At 42.6% G+C, this 20,819-nt stretch overlaps 1 long non-coding RNA gene across 1 annotated transcript; it reads right to left on the bottom strand.

Annotated features, from left to right (window-relative positions):
- Nucleotides 1-591: 591 nt before the first annotated feature.
- Nucleotides 592-14,368, bottom strand: LOC115471697. The gene is made up of 3 exons (XR_003942399.1): nt 14,358-14,368; nt 11,144-11,151; nt 592-666 (listed from the first exon to the last, which is right to left on the bottom strand). It is a non-coding gene; the product is annotated as an uncharacterized LOC115471697 (long non-coding RNA).
- Between the last annotated feature and the right edge of the window lie 6,451 nt (nt 14,369-20,819).

The raw sequence follows: 20,819 nt of genomic DNA, 5'->3' as shown, positions 1-20,819 counted from the left end.
TTGTTCCCTAAAATTTAACTGGCATTCCTGATCACCAGCATGCCAGTCTTGTACAACTCTACTGATGACTTTCCATTACATGTTTTCCTGAAAACCCTTTTCAAATGTTGAATTTACAGAAGCCAGAGAAAATATTAACATGGACACAGTAAGTCATCCTTTCAGCCTCAAGGCCCTCCACATTGTATTCCTACCCTACAATTTATTAAGTGTTACTTAACATACAGTTATTACAATTAGTCAAACATACATAGTTTGGCTTTTACCCCTTTTAAATTCAGCACTGAACTACTGTAATACTAACATACCATACTGTCATTTCGGGTGACTATGCAGCCATGTCATGGCCTCTTTTCTGAAAGCCCTGGGGGTTCTTGAGATGAAAAAATGTTCTATGATACAGAGTGTTAGGACCTGCCATATTTAAACACCAGGAGCCTGATATTCAAACAGCAGAAGTTAGCTTGGCTGATTCCTTTGGTCCGCGCTGAACACGAATATTAAATGTCAGGCCATTTCTGGCAACCAACAATGAATATTCAGGTGTTTTAGGTCTGTTTCAACTTAACCAGCCAAGCCAATATAAGCACAGGCTGGTTAAGTTGAAACCAGCCAAAGAGAGACCTGTTATTTCAGTGGCCGAATTTGACTGCCAAACTTAGCCAGCTGAATATTAGTGGATAAATGGTTATATCGTGCGATATAACCAGTTATTTGCTAAGTGCTAACTGGCAGTATTCAGCAGGAGATAATCATCAATCTCCCACTGAATATTGCCGGATAGCTGGTTAAATGCCACTTAACTAGTCAGGAGCCATTCTTGGCTGGCAAATTTGGTTTTACATATCGGGCAGTAAGAGTTTATGAATGCAAGTATATTTGATATCCCTAAAGATTCGCACAGTGGTACAAGTCCCTGTCCCTTTCCCTCAAATAGTTTCCCTCGTTTACCATACTCAAAATGAGCTGTGGAAACTGCAGCAGTATCATTTGGATTGGGGTGGGGAAGGTTGCGAGACTGCTGTCTTGCTTAATTCAGGGTTTGGACAGATCCAGTAACTTGGTTGCTGTTCTAGAGATTTGTTAAATGCTTATGACCTGAGAAAATGGCATGATTTAAACCAAACATTTTGATTATTAGTCATGACAATAATAAATTGCAGTATCTCATGTCTTCTTCTGTTTTCAGCTTGTCCCTTTCCCACTCACTCACACATATGAGCAGTACACTATATCTTCTACATAATTCAGAGTAGTTAAGGTGATGGGCATTGATTATCGGCGCTGAAGATCTGAGATATTAAATAACTTTCTTCTCTCTGTGCTGCTGTCCAACATGAGTCAATACTGGTTTAATAATTAACATGTTTAAACATTTTATGTATTTATTTATTTATTGCATTTGTATCCCACATTTTCCCACCTCTTTGCAGGCTCAATGTGGCTTACAATACATCATGAATAGTGGAAATATATAAGAAAATAGACATTTAGTATTACAGAAGGATCTTGGGTAACATTATAATGATAAAACATAATAGTAGTATAACAAGCAGATGTCACAAGACAATTCTGGATGTATGTGTATATTTTATGGCAATGACATTTATGCTTATATTATGACGATGAAACATTCAACCCATTGGGATTGTCCTGGGCTATCATTGGGCATGGGGAGGGGGAAGATGGGGAAGGGGTTCTAACACAACACAGACTGTATGATACCATTCTGTTAAAGGCTGTAACTGTCATCATCTACACAGCCTCTGTCTGAGGGCAGATGATCAAAACTCCAGTACTATTCTGAATAGCGCCAAAAAATAGTGCTGGAACAATACACTAAAGCTCAATGCTAATAAGATACAAATATAGGCACACTCATAGCTTTGAGCATTAGGGAGTTCAGCACTTTGGCGTGAGAGGATTGTGCTTGGCAGGTGCGCAGAAGAGTTTGGCGGTAAGCTCAGTTCCTGTGCGCATGTACCTGATAAAACCCAAATGTGAAGCATACATTGGCATCTGTTTTCTGTAGCCTAAATATAAGCATTTAAATTTTTTTTAGATGCTTATATTTAGATGCAAGTAACAGTCGTCAATGTGTACTTTGGGTTTCTTTTTAAGCATGGGCACTTTAAATTTAGACACAGGACAAGAACACCAATGTGTGCTTTTGCTTGGGTCTGCTGTTTCCCACAACCAGTGCTCAAGGGCTTGCACAGGATTCCTTCTGCTTCTAAAAGCAATCAAACCCAGTAGATGTTACAGAAAGAAACATGAGAGAAGCATGATAATCATGAGAAATCCTGTCTTCCAACAACCTGCTCGGACCTGGCATTATTTTTTACAGCACTAAGGCACCTTTGTTTCAGGTGCTTTTTCTGATCATTGGGGAGGAATACAAATTGACCTCATTTAAATAAGCTTGACTACATTTGCATGCTATCAGCACTAAGGCCTGGCGAGCTCATTGATATGCTAGACATTCTGCACTGGTAAATACGGGTGCTAGTATATGGAGTTAATGGCTATAGTGCCCACATTTACTTTTGATCATTGGCACCTGAGAGTCTGAAGACTTAAAATCAGGTTTCTTGGGCTACCATGAAGTACAGAGGACTTTACACAAGAAGTAGATTATGACCCTTGTTTTAGAAGAGACAGGAGCAGAGGAAAAGGGACACAGCATCGAAAGTACTAGCAAGAACAATGATATCAACCAAAAGTGGGATAAAGAAGTATGTTTTCATGTGTTTTTCTTTGTATTTATATGTATTTTGATGCACATCCCTGATGAAGGCAAGTTTGCTGAAACACAGCCCATGTCGGGTCTTCCAAATTGCTTCAATAAAGCCATTTCCTTTATCCTATTTTTGGATTTATTGTTCTTGCTGGTCCTTGTTTTAGAAACCCCAATCATAGTTTATATGTTTAAACACTGGCTTTTTACATGTATACTGTGCATACATACCGGTAGGTAAAACCTGATTTTGGAAAGCTGGTATTTTACTTGTGCAAATTCTCACCACATATAAATATGAAGGGGATGTAGTGTGGGTGGGTCAAACATCAACATGTGAATTCTCCATTTCATAAAGGGAATAATCATGTATGACCCAATATGTTGTTCCCTTCTATATATAGGTTTGTCTAAATAGAGTTCACCCCTTAAATCCACCATTATTCACCCTCCAAATGGGAAACAAATAAGGATTGTAGCCTCTGTTGGCAATTAGCGGCATGGAATGTGTAGGTTTGCAAAGCAGCAGGTGTATACCTGTAAACTGCCTGGTTTCCTCCATTAAGTATTTTAGCATGTAACATTGTGAGATGGCTGTTCCTGCAGCACATGCAGCCAATTACCCGTGCACTGTTTAGAAAAGGCTCTAGTCAGTGAAACCTTTTCTGAAATAGAGTCAAAATTTTATTTCTCCGATTTCCAATTTCTACATTCTATCTAGTATGGGGCTTCACATTAAATCCATCAGCAGGGCCTATTCAAGGATATTCAGTACCCTAAGTGAACCCTCAGCATTGCAACACCCTCCCCAATTAACTTTGAGGCCCCCTTGGCTACCCAATGATATTTTGATAATGAAATATAATCATCATGATCACTCACAGTACTCTTTACAGAACAATCCTGTAAACGTACATAATTGGGTATTATACTTTTAAATATTAAGCTTTGTTTCATTGATAAATGCATAAGACCAATCTCCAAAAGATATTTACCAGATTTGAAACCTGCCCACGGTCCCTGAAGGTAAAAGTGTCAGGACCTACAGTTTTGCCTTGATTGAGGCTGCTTTTTGCTGTCTCCCCTCCAGAAGTTGCTTTCCAATGCAATTTCCTGATTTGTCTAATGGTTAAGCCAGCACTGTTCGTCTGCTTAGAAGTAGCATTAATAAATGAAGGCAGAAAATGATTATCTGGTTTATCCAGTCTACTCAGCAATTCCATCCAGGTGTAATACTGTCATCCTATATTGTCTTACATCACTTACAGACCCTGTCCTATCAAGATAAAGATGACTGTACTGGACCTGCAGGGGTCTGAGCGTTTTACTGCATTAGTAGAGAATAAATACAATTGGGTAGATTATAACCAGCATCAGTAAGGGGGGAATTCTGTATATGTCACCCAAACTTAGGTGCTGGGATGATCTCACTAAGCACAATTCTATAAAGACCATTTTGTATGAAACAGACTTTATAGAATACTAGCTCAGTTGCATTTTCTGCCAGATTCTATATATCGCACTTTAATTTCCATGCAGAAATCGAAGTGTATTCTCTAACAATGCTCGTAACTTAATTGGTTAACTAATCAGCACTGTCAATTGGATGTTAACAAGCAATTATCAGCCCTAATTGGCATTAATTAGGATCTACCCGCACAACTTCATAAGCTTTATCTGTAACACGGTGCACGTAAATTCTAAGCTGCATAGTTGAAAAGGGGGCATGACCATGGGTGGGGCGTGGAAATTTCTAAAATCTATGGGCTTTGTTATAGAATACACCCACTTTGGGAGAGATGTTATATATGGCGCCTAAAAAATTGGTGCTGAAATCAGTACTGACTAAGTGTATTCTATAATCGGTGCCTAGATTTAGGTGCAGTACATAGATTATGTTTAGTTGATATATCAATGCCTAAATCTATGCACATCCATTTACACCAACAAAAACCTGGCGTAAATACCTGTATGTAGATTTAGGCACACTGGGCCACATTCTATAACTATTCATATAAATTGCAGAACAAGCACAAAACACCCATTTCCCCGCCTGTAACCAATTAGTGCTCATTTTTGCTTGTTAAGTGCTGTTATCAGCGCTCATTAGCTTGTTAAGTTACGTGCATTGTTATAGAATCCATGTTGATTTCAGCACAAATCTCTAGGCGCGCTATATAGAATTTGGGCGTTTGTGCTTAATTTAGGCATTAGGATTTACGCCAAGTAAAACATAGTGTAAATGATCGCAACTAAATTTGGTCATGTGGAGAGGCACTTGGCGTATTCTATAAACCACATGGAAATTTAAGCCTATTCTATAAAATGTAGGCATACTTAAGAGAAAAGACAATGACCCAGCTGTATAAGCGGTGAGAAGCACAAATGGGCGGCCGCCGGAGGAGGTCATAGGAGGGAAAGGAGGGGGCAGGAGAATTAGTGAAGGGCTCACAGGCAGGTTTAAGGAAGTTAGGTTAAGGTTAGTAAGGGGGAGGTAGTAAAGAGAAAGGTAAAGGGAGTGGGAGACAGACAACCAGAGGCAAAGTCCAGGGGGCGGAGAAAAGGGGGGGGGGTCACTGGATGCACTAAGGGTGATGGTGTTAAATGTGTAATCACCATTTTGCCTGCTACTTCTAGCTCCCCTCTTGTACAGAGGGGAGCCAGTGCCAGAGTAACAGATGATCTGCGGTGCCTACCTCATACTTGGATGGAATGGGAAGGCTTAAGGCTTCAAGAAAGAGAGTCAATTGTTGTGAAGGGAAAGATGCTTTTACGGCAATTCCCCGATTAAAGATGTGATATTAGCGCCTACGCATGTCTGCAGTATATGCCCCAGGCAGAGCAAGAAAGCTATTTCGTGAGTAAGAAATAAGTAGAGGGAGCTGTATGGCTCAGAAGGCTAGACCTCTTGCCCTGAACTGCTTTAGATAGCAGATACCCTGTTTCCCCGAAAATAAGACAGTGTCTTATATTAATTTTTGCTCCCAAAGATGCACTAGGTCTTATTTTCAGAGGATGTCTTATTTTTTCATGAAGAATTCACATTTATTGTTGAACAAAAAAAAAAAAGAACATTTATTATATACTGTACAGTAGTTGTCATCACAAACCAGCATAACCAGACAAACTGTGAATCCTATCAAGAATTTCTTGTTACTACCATCAATTCCATGTACAACAATCTGTAAGAAGGAAAACCTGGTAGAAGCGGTGGAACTACGGTAAGACGGAAATTTCCTTCTCCCCGGGTAACTTGTCTGTTTTTGCTCAGGGGTGTGGCATTGCAACTTAGGCTCTCCTTTTTTTTTTCTTTTAACGCCTTTCAACACCACCTCCAACCAGTCCTGCTTGTTTCGAAGTTCCACCCACGCCCCTCCCACGGAGTTGCAGATTCCCCTGTCCCTTCGATTTCAACCCCCCCCCCCCTCCGCGTTACTGACCCCTTGCCCCCCGTGACGGTTTTTTTTTAGCAGCGCGAGGAACTGAGTGAGTGACACGGCGCGAGGGGCGGGAGGGCGGAACAGCGCGAGCAACTTTGTTGTGATCAGCTGTGCTCTGAGGGCGGGGCTAGTGAGTGGAGGGCTCAGAGGACGGCAGGGCTCCGAGGGTGGGGCTTTGACAGCGAGGGGCGGGAGGGCAGAACAGCGCAAGCAACTTTGTTGTGATCAGCTGTGCTACGAGGGCAGGGCTAGCGAGTGGAGGGCGGAGCTATTACGAAGCCGATGAACACTTCAGGGCTTCAGGCTTCACTGCAACGCTGGCAGCTTCATAATGTTGGATGTGCTTTTTATTAGGTAGGATTATTTTGTCTTTGGGTTGCAGTGAAAAAAATTAAGGTATCTGTGTCCATGTCCCATCGGGGCCAAACAAAAACTTTGCTAGGTCTTACTTTCGGGGGAGGCCTTATATTTAGCAATTCAGCAAAACCTCTACTAGGTCTTATTTTCAGGGGATGTCTTATTTTCAGGGAAACACGGTAGAGTTATATATGTTATTGCTTGTTGATGTAAACTATCTACATGAATGGAATTACTTGTTATTGGAAATGTCTTTGCATATGTAAACTGTAGAATGCTGTGGCCATAATAAATTCCACTTTTTTTCTTGGACAACTTGTCAAGTGTGAATATATAGAGTGTATAGTTGGGATGAAAGGAGAGTGCCAAGGTGTCGCCTGCCCAGTTTGTACGCCTAGGTGTATTTTTTTCCATGTGGAATTTTCAGGTGCCATATATAGAATCTAGCCCTTTGTGCTTAACTTTGGGCATAAGCATTTATGCCTGCCAAATGCTGGTGTAAATGTTCATGCCCAGGTAATACAAACAGAATCCCAGCACCTAAATAGTTCTCATCAAATGTCACCAAAGAAAACAAACTTCTTACAAAATTTTCACACACTTTACAATTTTTGTTGTTAAATTTTGTTGTGGATCCTCAGAAGCTTGGCTAACTGAGTGCATGCAGTTTTTTCAAATGCACACGCTGCCTTTTGTCATTTACCCAAATTTTAAAATCTTCAATTCTTAAGAACTCATATTATGTTACTTAGCTTTCAAGCTGTCAAACTCGGAGCCTCTGCCAAAATGGCCAGGTTTCGATAACTTCACTGGGGAAGAGGTCCGCTAGAAGGCAAAAAAAAAAAAAAAAAATATATATATATATATATATATAAACTCCAAAATTACCATACATTCTTTCTGCAGTGATGACATAACTCACAACCATATCATTGCAATACAAACTTGGTGCTCTCTACCAAAGGAATTGAGAACTTTGAATTCTTATTATTCTTTTTGAAAATGTTTGAAAACTTACTTGTTTTAATATTTGTTATTATTTTTCTTTTCTCATTTACACTTGTTTTCTATGTTTTCATATGCAATTTGTTATCCACTTTGAGTTGATGGAATACAAATGCTATATTAAATTACTGGCTCTCCTCTCTATGGGGTCCTTTTACAAAGGCATGCTCAAAAATGGCTTGCGGTAGTGTAGGCACGGGTTTTGGACGTGTGCCGATCCATTTTTTAGCTGGCATGTAAAAAAGGCCTTTTGCCAAAAATGGACGTGCGGCAACATGAAAATTGCCACTCTCCCATTTGGGGTCTGAGACCTTACCGCCAGCCATTGACCTAGTGGCAAAGACTCATGTAGTGACCGGGCGGTAATGACTTATGCACTCCAAATGCCGCTTGGTGCATGTCCGTTACGGGGGACCCGAAAATAAAAAATATATTTCAGATGCGTGTATCGGATGCGCGCCAAAAATGAAGTTACCGTAAGAGCCATGCGGTAGTCGGGCGGTAACTCCATTTTGGTACGTGTTGGGCGTACGTAGACGCTTACGCATCTTAGTAAAAGGACCCCTATGTTTGAGATCCTCAAATACCCTCTCTCTTCATAGATAGATAGATGGATGGATAGAAGTAAGTATCAACTCAGTGGAATACAAAGATGCAAATCTGCGTATCAAATATTTTAAAAATCTGTTTACTGCAGTTAGTATAATGATGTAGTATATCAAGCCACAAATATTCAAATAAAAGGAGCACTCATTTTTAAACTTAAAAAAAATCTTGGGAATTTATTGTTCAGCTAAGTGAAAGTATGTGAGAAATAGTTTTCTAGACCCAAGCAGATTGTAAATTAGTGCATTTTGAAGAGTATCCCCTGAGACTGGAAGTCATATACATTTTGTGTGAATAGTAACTGGATATTAGTATGGTCAACTGAGAATGTATTGAGTTATAGAACTCATCTATCCTTTTACAGTCCTGGAGAAGGGATGTTTTCAGTTATAGCTAGTATTACTAACCTTCTCTGGCTCCTGTCCTCTAACACTTCCATCCTTAGAGAGTTCTAGAAGTAGGAATAGCTTTGAGTTACCCATGGAGGGGCATAATCGAAAGGGACGCCCAAGTTTTGCTGAGGCCGTCCTCGCAAAACATCCCGATGGAGAGGCGGGGAAACCTGTATTATCAAAACAAGATGGACGTCCATCTTTCATTTCGATAATAAGGTCAGGGACACCCAAATCTTGAAATTTAGGTTATCCTTAGAAATGGTCATCCCTAGACTTGGTCGTTTCTGATTTTCGGCGATAATGGAAACCAAGGATGCCCATCTCAGAAACAACCAAATGCAAGCCCTTTGGTCATGGGAGGAGCCAGCATTCATAGTGCACTGGCCCCCCTGGCATGCCAGGACACCAACCGGGCACCCTAGGGGGCACTGCAGTGGACTTCATAAATTGCTTTCAGGTACATAGCTCCCTTACCTTGTGTGCTGAGACCCCCAAAACCCACTACCCACAACTGTACAGTGGGTTTGTGGTGGGTTTTGGAGGGCTCACATTTACCACCACAAGTGTAACAGGTGGGGGGGTATGGGCCTGGGTCTGCCTGCCTGAAGTGTACTGCACCCACTAAAACTGCTCCAGGGACCTGCATACTGCTCTGATGGACCTGATTACGACATCTGAGGCTGGCATAGAGGCTGGCACAAAATATTTTTAAAGATATTTTTTGAGGGTGGGAGGGGGTTAGTGACCACTGGGGGAGTAAGGGGAGGTCAACCCCAATTCTCTCCGGTGGTCATCTGGTCAGTATGGGCACCTTTTTGTGCCTTGGTCATAAAAAAAAACACGACCAGGTAAGGTCATCCAAGTGCTTGTCAGGGACGCCCTTTTATTTCCATTATGGGTCAAGGACGTCCATGTGTTAGGCATGCCCAAGTCCCGCCTTCGCTACGCCTCCGACACGCCCTCATGAACTTTGGCCGTCCCTGCGACGGAAAGCAATTGGGGACATCCAAAATCGGCTTTCAATTATACCGATTTGGATGACCCTGTGAGAAGAACGCCCATCTTCTGATTTGTGTCGAAAGATGGTCATCCTTCTCTTTCGAAAATAAGCCTGAAAGTAGACCTTTAGTTATCTCTCTCTTTATAGGTGAAAGTCAGGTGATTATTTCCCTAGAAACATGGGAGTCGATATTCAAGTTACTTAAGTAGGTGGGAGAGAGCTTCTACCCACTTAAATTGCTTAGGGCTGGCTGTTTGCTGATATTCAGTGGCCATAGGTGGTCGGTGGCCCAACTGTTTGGGGAGGCTAAAGGGGGTGGGGTTAGGGGTGGGGCCAGGGGTGGAGCTTAAATCCATAATTGTCTAACACACAGAAAAAATAAATAAATAAAAATAAAAGTAACAATACCTTTTATTAAATTTAGATATTAGATATGTATCATATGTGAAAGAATAAAGTGGTTGCTCAAAGCATATACTAACCACAATTGCTCAACTGCAAAACATTATGCACAACTTTGTGGAAAAACACACTTAGAACCTTACTGTACCATAAATATTACACTGGGCAGAACCTAATACACCAATATACCACCCATACGGAAAATGCAGACCATCAACAATATGAAACAAGGATCATAATATCACAATTCTCATGTAGAGCCACAAAACATCCTAATTCATATTTAATGTGGGATAAAATGCCATACATAAGTAAATAAATATAAACATTTAATGTTGAGCACCTGATTCTCAAAGTGGACATATTCCAAACACTATAATGAAAATAAAATGATCTTTTCTACCTTTGTTTGGTGACTTTATTTTTCTGATCATGCTGGCCCAGTATCCAATTCTGCTGCTATCTGTCCTCTTAACTCCATTTCCAGGGCTTTCTTTCCATTTATTTCTTTACTTTCTGCCTTTCTTCTTCATTTCTTGTCCTACATCCGTAAGTAAAAGCTGGGTCCTCCGCAGATTTGACTGTCCAGTGGATCTAACTTCTGCCTATTTTCTTCATCCATGTGCAGTTTTTCTCTCTTCCTTTTCCCTCATCTCATCTCCTTCCTCACTCTTCCCTCCCCTCCATCTATGTCCAGCATTTCTTTTCTCTCCCTTCCCTCTCCACCATCCATGTCCAGCAACTCTCCTCTCCCCTGCCCCCCTCCAGCCAGCCACACCCACCCAGCAATTCTCTTCACTCCCCTGCCCCCCCTCCAGCCATCCATACCCACCCATTGATTCTTTCCTCTCCCCTGCCCCCCCTCCAGCCATCCACACCCACCCACCCATTGATTCTCTCCTCTCCTCTCTGTTCCCGGGCAGATTCTCTAACAGGAGCTGCTCATCCAATCAGAGAGCTCTATTTGAATGCAGATTAACATACAGACACTCTAATGGGAATTTTTAGTCAAAAACACTAGCTAAACCCTTCATTTTTGGATCAAAATTCACATTTTTGATCAGAGTCATGCCCTAACATTAAGGCTTTAAACATTTCCAACAATTTTTACCCATAAATATGCAAATGAGAAACTCCCAAAAACGGACTAATTTGCATATGGCTTGAGCAAATTTGAGTACGTGGAGGGGCATAATTGAACGGAAACGCCTATCTCCATGGGCGTTTATCTCTGAGAACGGGTCCGTGAAGGGGCGGGCCGAACCGTATTTTCGAAAAAATGGACGTTTTTGAGCTGGGCGTTTTTTTTTTTTTTTTGCGATAATGAAAACTAAAAACGCCCAGCTCAAAAACATCCTAATCTGAGTCATTTGGTCATAGGAGGGGCCACCATTCATAGTACACTCGCCCCCCTGATATGCCAGGACACTAACTGGGCACCCTAGATCAGTGCGGTGGACTTCAGAAAAAGCTCCCACATGCATAGCTCCCTTACCACGGTTGCTGAGCTCCCAACCCCCCTCCCCCAAAACCCACTACCCACAAATGTACAACACTACCATAGCTCTTAGGGGTGAAGGGGGCAACTACATGTGGGTACAGTGGGTTTTGGAGGCCTCCCATTTACCAGCACAAGTGTTACAGGTGGGGGGGGGGGATTGGCCTGGGGCCACCTGGCTGAAGGGCACTGCGGTACCCACTAAAAGTGCTCCAGGGACCAGCATACACGCAGGCCTCTAGGACTTGTTGCTGCTATATAACATTGGCACACCAGTTGACACCTGAAGACTAATCTCTCCAAAAACGTCCTTTATTGGAATAACCACATTTACTCACAGTTAACTGCAGATCAGAGGTTGTGCCCCACTGGCAACGAGTCTCCCTGGTACTGAGATTAGCAGTAGGTCAGAGCTGGCAGAATGCTGTACAATGCCCTCTTTCAGCCACATTCAAGGTAAGAACTAAGTTATCTAACGTGGTTAACACAGGAAAGGGAACTAAAACTGGCCTACAAAAATGGCCACTACCGCATGGACTACAATAGGAAACACAACAGGGCACACTCTGACCCAGTAGGCAGGGGGAAAAGCACCATGGGAGAAGAGCCTACCAACTACCAACATCGTGAGACTGTAACACAAGCTAATGAAATCACGGAGCCCAATACCCTACACCCACCACAATGCAATGCTGATGTGACCCTGTACTGCACCCGAGAGCCACATCTGACCCAGGGAAAGGCTGTGAGAGGATCAAACACATTCTGCTGTCATGGAGGTGGGTACGGCATTTGAGGCTGGCTTAGAGGCTGGAAAAAATTTGTAAAGTGTTTTTTTTTGTGGGAGGGGGTTAGTGACCACTGGGGGAGTCCGGGGAGGTCATCCCCGATTCCCTCCAGTGGTCATCTGGTCAGTTGGGGCACTTTTTTGGGACTTGTTCATGAAAAAAAGAGTCCAAAAAAGTGACCCAAAATCGCGGTAAAAACGCCTTTTTTTTTTTCGATTATCAGCTAAAGACACCCATCTCTCCTCGGCTGATAACCACGCCCCAGTTCCGCCTCCACCATGCCTCCGACATGCCCCCGTCAACTTTATTCGTTTCTGCGACGGAGTGCAGTTGGAAACGCCTAAAATCGATTTTTTCAATTATACCGATTTGGGCGCCTTTGCGAAATAAACGTCTATCTCCCGATTTAGGTCACACTATAGTTGTTTTTCTCTTTCGAAAATAAGCTGGATAGCATACCAATCCCACTTCCTAGCACCTAAATTCTGCAATTAGATTTAATGCAAATACTTTTAAAACTTATTTTTAGCACTTTTAAAATTTCAGGGGTCAGTGCAAGTCTCTTTGGTATGAAGTGCTCATGTGCAGGAATTCATCCTAGTTAAATATCTCCCTGGCAACCCAGGACACCTCTAGCCAACTCCCCTGCTCTGCTCTCCCAGCAGTAAGGTAATCATATTACAACTGGTTATACACAAGGCTAGAGAGGCTTTCAGTGCAGCTGCTGCTATTTAAACCCCCCAGAGCAGCGGGACTTGCGGGAGAACTACTACTACTATTTAGCATTTCTATAGAAACAGCTGATCCATCCTGCTGTGGCTGGGGAGGCGTGGAGGGGCATAATTGAACGAAAACGTCTATCTCCATGGGCGTTTACCTCTGAGAACGGGTCCGTGAAGGGGCGGACCGAACCGTATTTTGGGAAAAAATAGACGTCCATGTTTTATTCGACAATTTGTGAGCTGGGCGTTTTTGTTTTTCAGCGATAATGGAAAATGAAAGCGCCCAGGTCAAAAACAAATAAATCCAAGGCATTTGTTCGTGGGAGGGGCCAGGAGTCGTAGTGCACTGGTCCCCCTCACATGCCAGGACACCAACCGGGCACCCTAGGGGGCACTTAAAAAAAAAAAAAAAAAAAGGTAAAAGAGCTCCCAGGTGCATAGCACCCTTCCGTTGGGTGTTGAGCCCCCCAAATCCCCCTCAAAACCCACCACCCACAAGTCTACACCATTACTATAGCCCTAAGGGGTGAAGGGGGGCACCTACATGTGGGTACAGTGGGTTTGGGGGGCGGTGTGGAGGGCTCCCATTTACCAGCACAAGTGTAACAGGTGGGGGGGGGATGGGCCTGGGTCTACCTGCCTGACGTCCACTGCACCCCCTAATAACTGCTCCAGTGACCTGCATACTGCTGCCAGGGAGGTGGGTATGACATTTGAGGGTGAACATAAAAAGTTGTGAAATGGCATATTTTTGTGGTGGGAGGGGGTTTGTGACCACTGGGGGAGTCAGGGGAGGTCATCCCCGACTCCCTCCAGTGGTCATCTGGTCATTTAGGGCACTTTTTGGGGCCCTATTCATGGAAAAACAGGGTCCAGGAAAAGTGCCCTAAATTCTCGCTAAAAACGCATATTTGTTTTCCATTATCAGCGAAAGGCGCCTATCTCTGATCGGCCGATAACCACGCCCCAGTTCTGCCTTCACCACACCTTTGACACGCCCCCATCAACTTTGTCCGCATCCGCGACGGAGTGCAGTTGAAAACGTCCAAATTCGGCTTTCGATTATACCGCTTTATTCGTTTTTGTGAGATAAACGTCTATCTCCCGATTTGGGTCGCAATATAGGCGTTTTTTTTTTTCAATTATAAGCTTGATAGCCTCCCCAAGCCTCTTATACCGGGCGCCTATGTCAGTGGCACTTAACTGGAAGTGCCACTGAATAACAGCACTGTGGCCATTTTGGAATCAGGCAGCAAAGAGACATTATGGGGTGAAGTCAGAGACGAGCCAGGATTTATGCAGTTGCCAACAATATTCAGTGCTGATACCCACATAACTAACCAGGCATGTAGGACTGCATAAATAGTAGTCCTAGTTTTGTCTGGTTAGCTATGAGAGTGCCTGCACTGAATATTAGCTGGCACTTGTATAATATCTGGGTACCAGCCTAAACTGCCTGTGCTGCCCCCCCCCCCCCCTTCTACCCTGCCAAACAGAGTCCCACCTCTTCCCTCCCTCCCCTAAGAAAAAGACCCCATCTTCCCTCTCCCAAACAAAGATTATTTCTTCCATACCCCCTAAACAAGGCCCCATCCCCCCTCCCCCGAAAAACTCCCCTTGAGTAGAGGAGTAGCCTAGTGATTAGTGCAGTGAACTTTGATCCTGGGGAACTAGGTTCTGTTCCCACTGCAGCTCCTTGTGACTCTGGGCAAATCACTTAACCCTCCATTGCCCCAGCTACAAATAAGTACCTGTATAAACTGTGTAAACCACTTTGAATATAGTTGCAAAAACCACAGAAAGGTAATATATCAAGTTCCATTCCCTTTCCCTTGCTCCTTTCTCTCCTCCACCAAACAAGTACCCACTTCTTCCCCATCAAGGTCCCACCCTATATCCCCCCCCCCCCCAATCCCTCACCCCCAATAGACTTCTCTGGGTCTACTATTGCAGTCATTGGTGGGCCTGTGATCTTTGGAGCTGAAATTATACCCAGTTACTCCTGCCCAGACTGGCTCACTTGTCATAACGGTTGCCATGACTTCAAACTTACTACCGTGAAATTGCCACTAGAGGTCATAGTAGCTATTTTGATGAAGGATCCAGCCTGGACAGGAGCGACTAGGCATCTGTTCTGCTGCAAAGACCACTGCCCAACACTGCAGAGGTTTTTTGTTCTTCTAAATTTGTCACAAAGACCACTGAACCACCAATAACTGCATTGGTAGGCCTCTACGACTAACTAGGAGTGGGGTCTACAGGGGTGGGTCTTGTTTGACGGAGAGGAAGGAAGAAAGGGAGGCCTATTTGTACGGAAAAGAGGGGAGGAAAGGACATAGCATCCCCTTATATGGGTCTGGTGCCCACATAGATTTGTTTTGCGAATCCCAGATAAAAATCAGCTGAGACCAGCATAAGTTCCAGGGGCAAAAAACAGTCTAATCAGCCCTGAATATTCAATGCTGGTGGACAGACTTGGTCCGAAATTGAATATCAGGATCTGAATTTGGCTGTGGCAGTCAACATTTTAAAAAACACTCACTGCCATTGGCTGAATATTGACTAGCTGGATTATATTTGCTAAACCAAACCTTTCATTATCATTACTAGGAGTTTTATGCAGTGCATTTGAATACAACTTGTTTCAGACCAAATATTATTCAGCATGGCAATTTCTAGGTCATAGTTACAGGAAGCAGTGAAGATGTCCCCCAAAACAGCTCCCCAGCAGACATTTTGTGGTTTTTAATAATCACTATGAATCAGTGATTTCTCAAATGTGGCCCAGGGCTTTCAAAAACCACAAAACCTGAGATGCACAGACCCAGTCAGGCTCAAAGCACATCAAGTCCCCAGTTCATAAGCTGAGTTTCATACATACTATAATCACTCATTGCATATCTGAAGATATTACAGTTTAGCCTGAGGCCAAGATTTTTAATTTAAAATATATACCTGTCAGGCTTTTGAAACGGCCAGTGCTGTTTATTTAAAAATTCAATAAGGCAATTTCGACAGCAGCGTTCAGCAGCAGCATCTCTGCAACCAGCATGCCCAGATAGAGGACAAGAACTACAGATAACTGATGGAGCAAGACAGAGAAACCAGTACGTTAAGCTCAGAAAAAATAAGAGAAAAACACACCTCTATAGCCAGGATTCCCAGCAATAAGAAAGGGGCAAACCTAGAGGATGGGAGGATGGAAGAGATAATGCAAATGCACACATGAGGCCTCATTTTGCACAGATCATAATGGGTTCCTTTTACTAAGGTGTGCTAATGGATTTAGCACACACTAACGATTAGCATGTGCTAAATGATAAGGAACCCATAGGAATATAATGGGCATCTTAGCATTTAGAGCATGCTAAATCCATTAGCAGGCGTTAGCAAAAGAATCCCTTAGTTAGGAATTGAAACATGCAGCTTGGAATATGCTCAATTCTGTCAGTATTTGCCCTACTGAATGTGGAGCTGTTTATAAAATACATAGAAATACAAGTTTCATACAAAATATAAAGGAATAACCCAATATTGTCAATGACACTTCTGCTCTAAATAATGTGCATTACTACTATATAGAAATATCTTTAATTTTCTTTTTTTTCTTTTTTAATCTTTCTGTTTTGATTTTTATTTTATATTCTATGTTCCATGTACTCTTCATATGAAGCAAAAGGCATTATATAGCAGTGATATTGGCTACTGGATCTCTTAAAGCCCACAGTTATTTCAAATCCGTAGCACTTTTAAATGTACTAATCATCTACCTCTTAACCAGCTGAGTAGCCAAGATCGCAATGCTGAAAAGTTCCTTCTCTTTGATGCCCACCAACAATACAAAGGCGTTTCAATTCAAAGAACCTGCTTCCGAGGTAATTTTGGAAAAAATCGCATTGCTCTAAAAAATAATAAAAGCAACAAAATGAAAAATAGAAAAACTGAGCTAAATATCACAAAGTCTGTTCAAGCAATTAGGCTCTATGGTGGATAGAAAGTAGATCCAGCGCTGTTCCTTATGGCATAAACGGGCATTCAAATCTCCACGCTGTAGGCTCTTCCTAACTTGTTCCAAAACTATAAAAGTAAGATTATCAAAAGAATGATTCAAAATGAGGAAGTGTTCCATTACAGGGCGCTGCTTGGCTTTTACATTTCAAACGACTTATGTTCTATTACTCTTGCCTTAATGGTGTGTAAGGTTTTGCCCACATAAACTAAATTACATGGGCATCAGATAGCTTAGACTACCGACACAGAATTACAATTGGTGGATGACTTCAATTTGATGACCCTTGTATTTAAGGTAACAATTGCCCCTGAAAATGAAATAAGGCATACACTGCACTTTGTATGTGGAAAATACCTCACCACAATGGTAGCCATAGATGTTTCCTGGTCAGATGGTAAAAAAAAAGGAACCAAAAGGTCTTTTAAGTTTTTACCCCTGCAAAATGCAAAAAGAAGGGGCTGTTGTGAATGAGAATGCAGTCCCAGAATGTGCCAGTATTTCAGAATCACAGATCTCACTAGATTCATCTGTGGAAAATAAGGTAAAGCACAGGTAATCCAATCAGATGGTATTTCTGGAGTTGGTAACAGTACGTATTCTTTTCACAATCTTCTTTGGATAAACTCGTTGTAAAAATCTGTTCTTCATCAATAACGCTTGACATTTAAAGTCAGTTACTTATGTGGATGACTACTTAGAAAGCGTAAAATCGTATTCCGATCTGTAGTCTTATGAAAAATGGTGAAATGAAACCCTGAGGAATCCTTTGAAATCCAGAGGTCCAAAAAAGACATTTTATACCTGGCATAATGAAAAACAAATTTAAGATTAGTGTCACCACCATGCAAAAAAAAATCCTGAAACTATGAATATCACACCTCCAAATAAAAAAAAAACATCATCAATGGACTGTTTCCAAAATAAAATTGTGCAGGAAATGTTAAATTCACCTAAACTTTCTTCTCAAAGTCACCAACATAAATTTGCTATGTCAAAGGCAACCATTGCCCCAATGGCAGTGTCTTTAATCTGAAAAAAATATTTATCCTGAAACATAAAATAATGTTTTTCACAACCAAATGCAGTAATTCAATCAAAAAAGTAGTTGGAAGATGTTGTGGTTACTTATAATCTTCCAACACTTCAGAGATGACACGCAGGGATGTTACAAAACAGCATGTATAGAAAAAGAGTGACTTCATCAGAGCTTACCCATAGAAGCGACAATTTTGCAGCTTCCATGAAAATACTTATATGTGTGGAGAGAAATTCTATAATAGGCATCTAATAAAGTGCTGGTTATGGCACCTATTTTAAACTTATTCTATAAAGAAATATAGGCAACTACATTTAAGTCATGATCATTTACAGCAACCCTATATTTGATGTAAATGTCCACACCCACATCTTAGCATAAATAAATGATAGTATTCTATAATTTATGTGCACCACCCATGCCCTGCTCAAGCTCTGCCCTTGCACACATTTACCAGCAAAGTATGCAGCATCAAATCATGAGCCTTACAATACCACAAGTCACTATTCTATAAAGGGTCATGTATGTTTGTAAGTGGCTGCATACATGCATAAGTGACTAGAATATCATCATTTACACATCTTTTGATGCCTAAAATTAAATAGAGGGTAATTATATAACAGGGCACCTAGGTTAATAGGGCAGGAAGATGCCTATTTTTAGCTGATTTCAAAAAGACACTAAGGTGACTTTATAAAATTCTAGCACAAATCCTGCAGAAACAGAGCCTAGATTGAAGGTGTGGATATTAAACCTGCTTGAGAGTAGGTGTAAATGTTAGGGTATACTTTACATGTCTAAATGCAAATATGCACATACATTTTAACTCCACCTTAACCTGCTTCTACATTTTTTTTTAGTGTTGTCATACAGGAATAGACCAAAGGTCCATCAAGCCCAGCATCCTGTTTCCAAAAGTGGCCAATCCGACTAAAGAGTATCCATGGCTTGGATCATGACAGATGGCACTCTACACACGCACACCAGTAACTAGCCACTGAATAGCACTCAGATCATACTACATCTTCACAATTCAGGTTTGACATGCACGCACTCACATGTAACTCTAGGCCCCAGTTCAGATCCTTGATGGTACACCTCAATTGATACGCTGTGGTGCGCATAACTAGCTTCGCACTTGGAAACCTGCTGCAGTTCACTGGAATGTACATCAAGAAATCAGTGGTTAACCAGTATTCAGTACATGGTATTTAGGACTGAGGTCGACAATGCTTAGCAATGAGCATGAGGCTATTGACAAAGGGCTTTGGGAACATAATTCATGACAGCAATTCTTACCTTTCTATCAGTACAGAGTCTCCATTGGCTTTGATGTTCAACTTGGTGTCACTTTAGGTTCCCCAACTAAGAACATATCTGACCGCTAGATAGGGTAACTACATCTACACTGTATGTAGTCTCGGGCATAATGGATTTACCTTGAATGCTAGCACTTACAATGGTAAAACCAGCATATAATTGAAGCTGGGTAGGGTAATTACATAAACACTGGAGGTTGCAGTGTAGTAACAGCACACATTAGTTTTACATCTACCGGCTCTCAGGCTTGTTAGCTATCGAAGGGTGACACATCCATCTTCCCTATAGCACATCTTCTCTTCAGAACTTACCTATACATAAGAGTGCTTCCTTGCATTCACGTCACCAGTATTCTTTATGGGGTATTCATGGCAAGAATGATTAACACACTGGTTATTTGCATTTTGCTCGCATTTCGCTTGGGGTAGACAAAGGGCCTTGTCATGCTTGTGACTGTATTCCATGCCTGCACTCACCTCGCCTCCTGGTGGCTGGGCCCTATGGCTGCTGTGGACTGTCCTCTTCCTGTTTCCCAGACATGTTCCAGAGTTCATTCCAGTGCTGAGGTTCCAGCACTCCAGACTTGCCCTGGTGTTTCTGCTGCCAAGCCTCACCTGTGACCTCATCTGTAATTGCCTTTATTAAGCACCTGGGAACTTTCAGACTTGCCTTTTGTAATCCGTTGGGTTGGTCGTGAGCCCTTGGGCCCTGGCCGAGACCAAGGGGAGACTGACCCACCACCACACACCCCAGCTATCAAATACCCCAAGCTACCCCTCCCCGCAGTCCCTCAGGAAGAAGGGAAATAGGCATACAGGCGGGCCTCGCGGCCGAACCGGAACCCACGCACACAGAGCCACTCGTGCGAGCGTCATGGCTGAACTGGAACCCAATCACACACAGAGAGGGGTGAAAGAACCCAGAGGGCCCCCGGGCCCCAAGATGCCAGACACGCGCTGAACACCAGCAATAGGGCAGAGGGAGAAACAAAGGATCAGAGCGGGCCACGCTCACCCAGGGGACTAGCGCAGGATAGGGGAACTAACACAGCAACCCCCCCAACCAGGGTAGGAAGCCCCAGGCAGCAGCCAGAGGAACCAGACACAAAAGGAAGCCAGAAAGCCTTAGCCTGAAACCCACTGTAGACAGAGGCAAACAGAACACAAAGGGTTAAGTTTGTAGAGCCAGCAGAGAGAGAGAGTTCCATAAAACAATTAACAATCAGAGAGAACGCTTCCCTTCCCCTAGAGGGAGCAGGGCCCATAGAACAAACACACTGGCAGAGGCAGGAACACCATACACACAGTACACAAAGGGTTAAACTCACTGAGCCAGCAGGCCTTGACACTGGGAAGAGAAATCCTTAAAACAAACAAACAAAGGAGAACGCTCTCACTCAGCCCAGAGCCCCCAGAGGCTGAGCAATGCCCAGCCCCCACTAAACAAACAAGCAGCTGACCCTGATTACAGAGCTACTCACACACACACACACACACAGCAG

Source organism: Microcaecilia unicolor, chromosome 6, assembly GCF_901765095.1.
Source record: "Microcaecilia unicolor chromosome 6, aMicUni1.1, whole genome shotgun sequence".
In the NCBI taxonomy this organism is placed as follows: domain Eukaryota; kingdom Metazoa; phylum Chordata; class Amphibia; order Gymnophiona; family Siphonopidae; genus Microcaecilia; species Microcaecilia unicolor.
The sequence above is the reverse complement of the archived record's forward strand: the minus strand, read 5'-3'. Positions and strand labels throughout refer to the sequence as shown.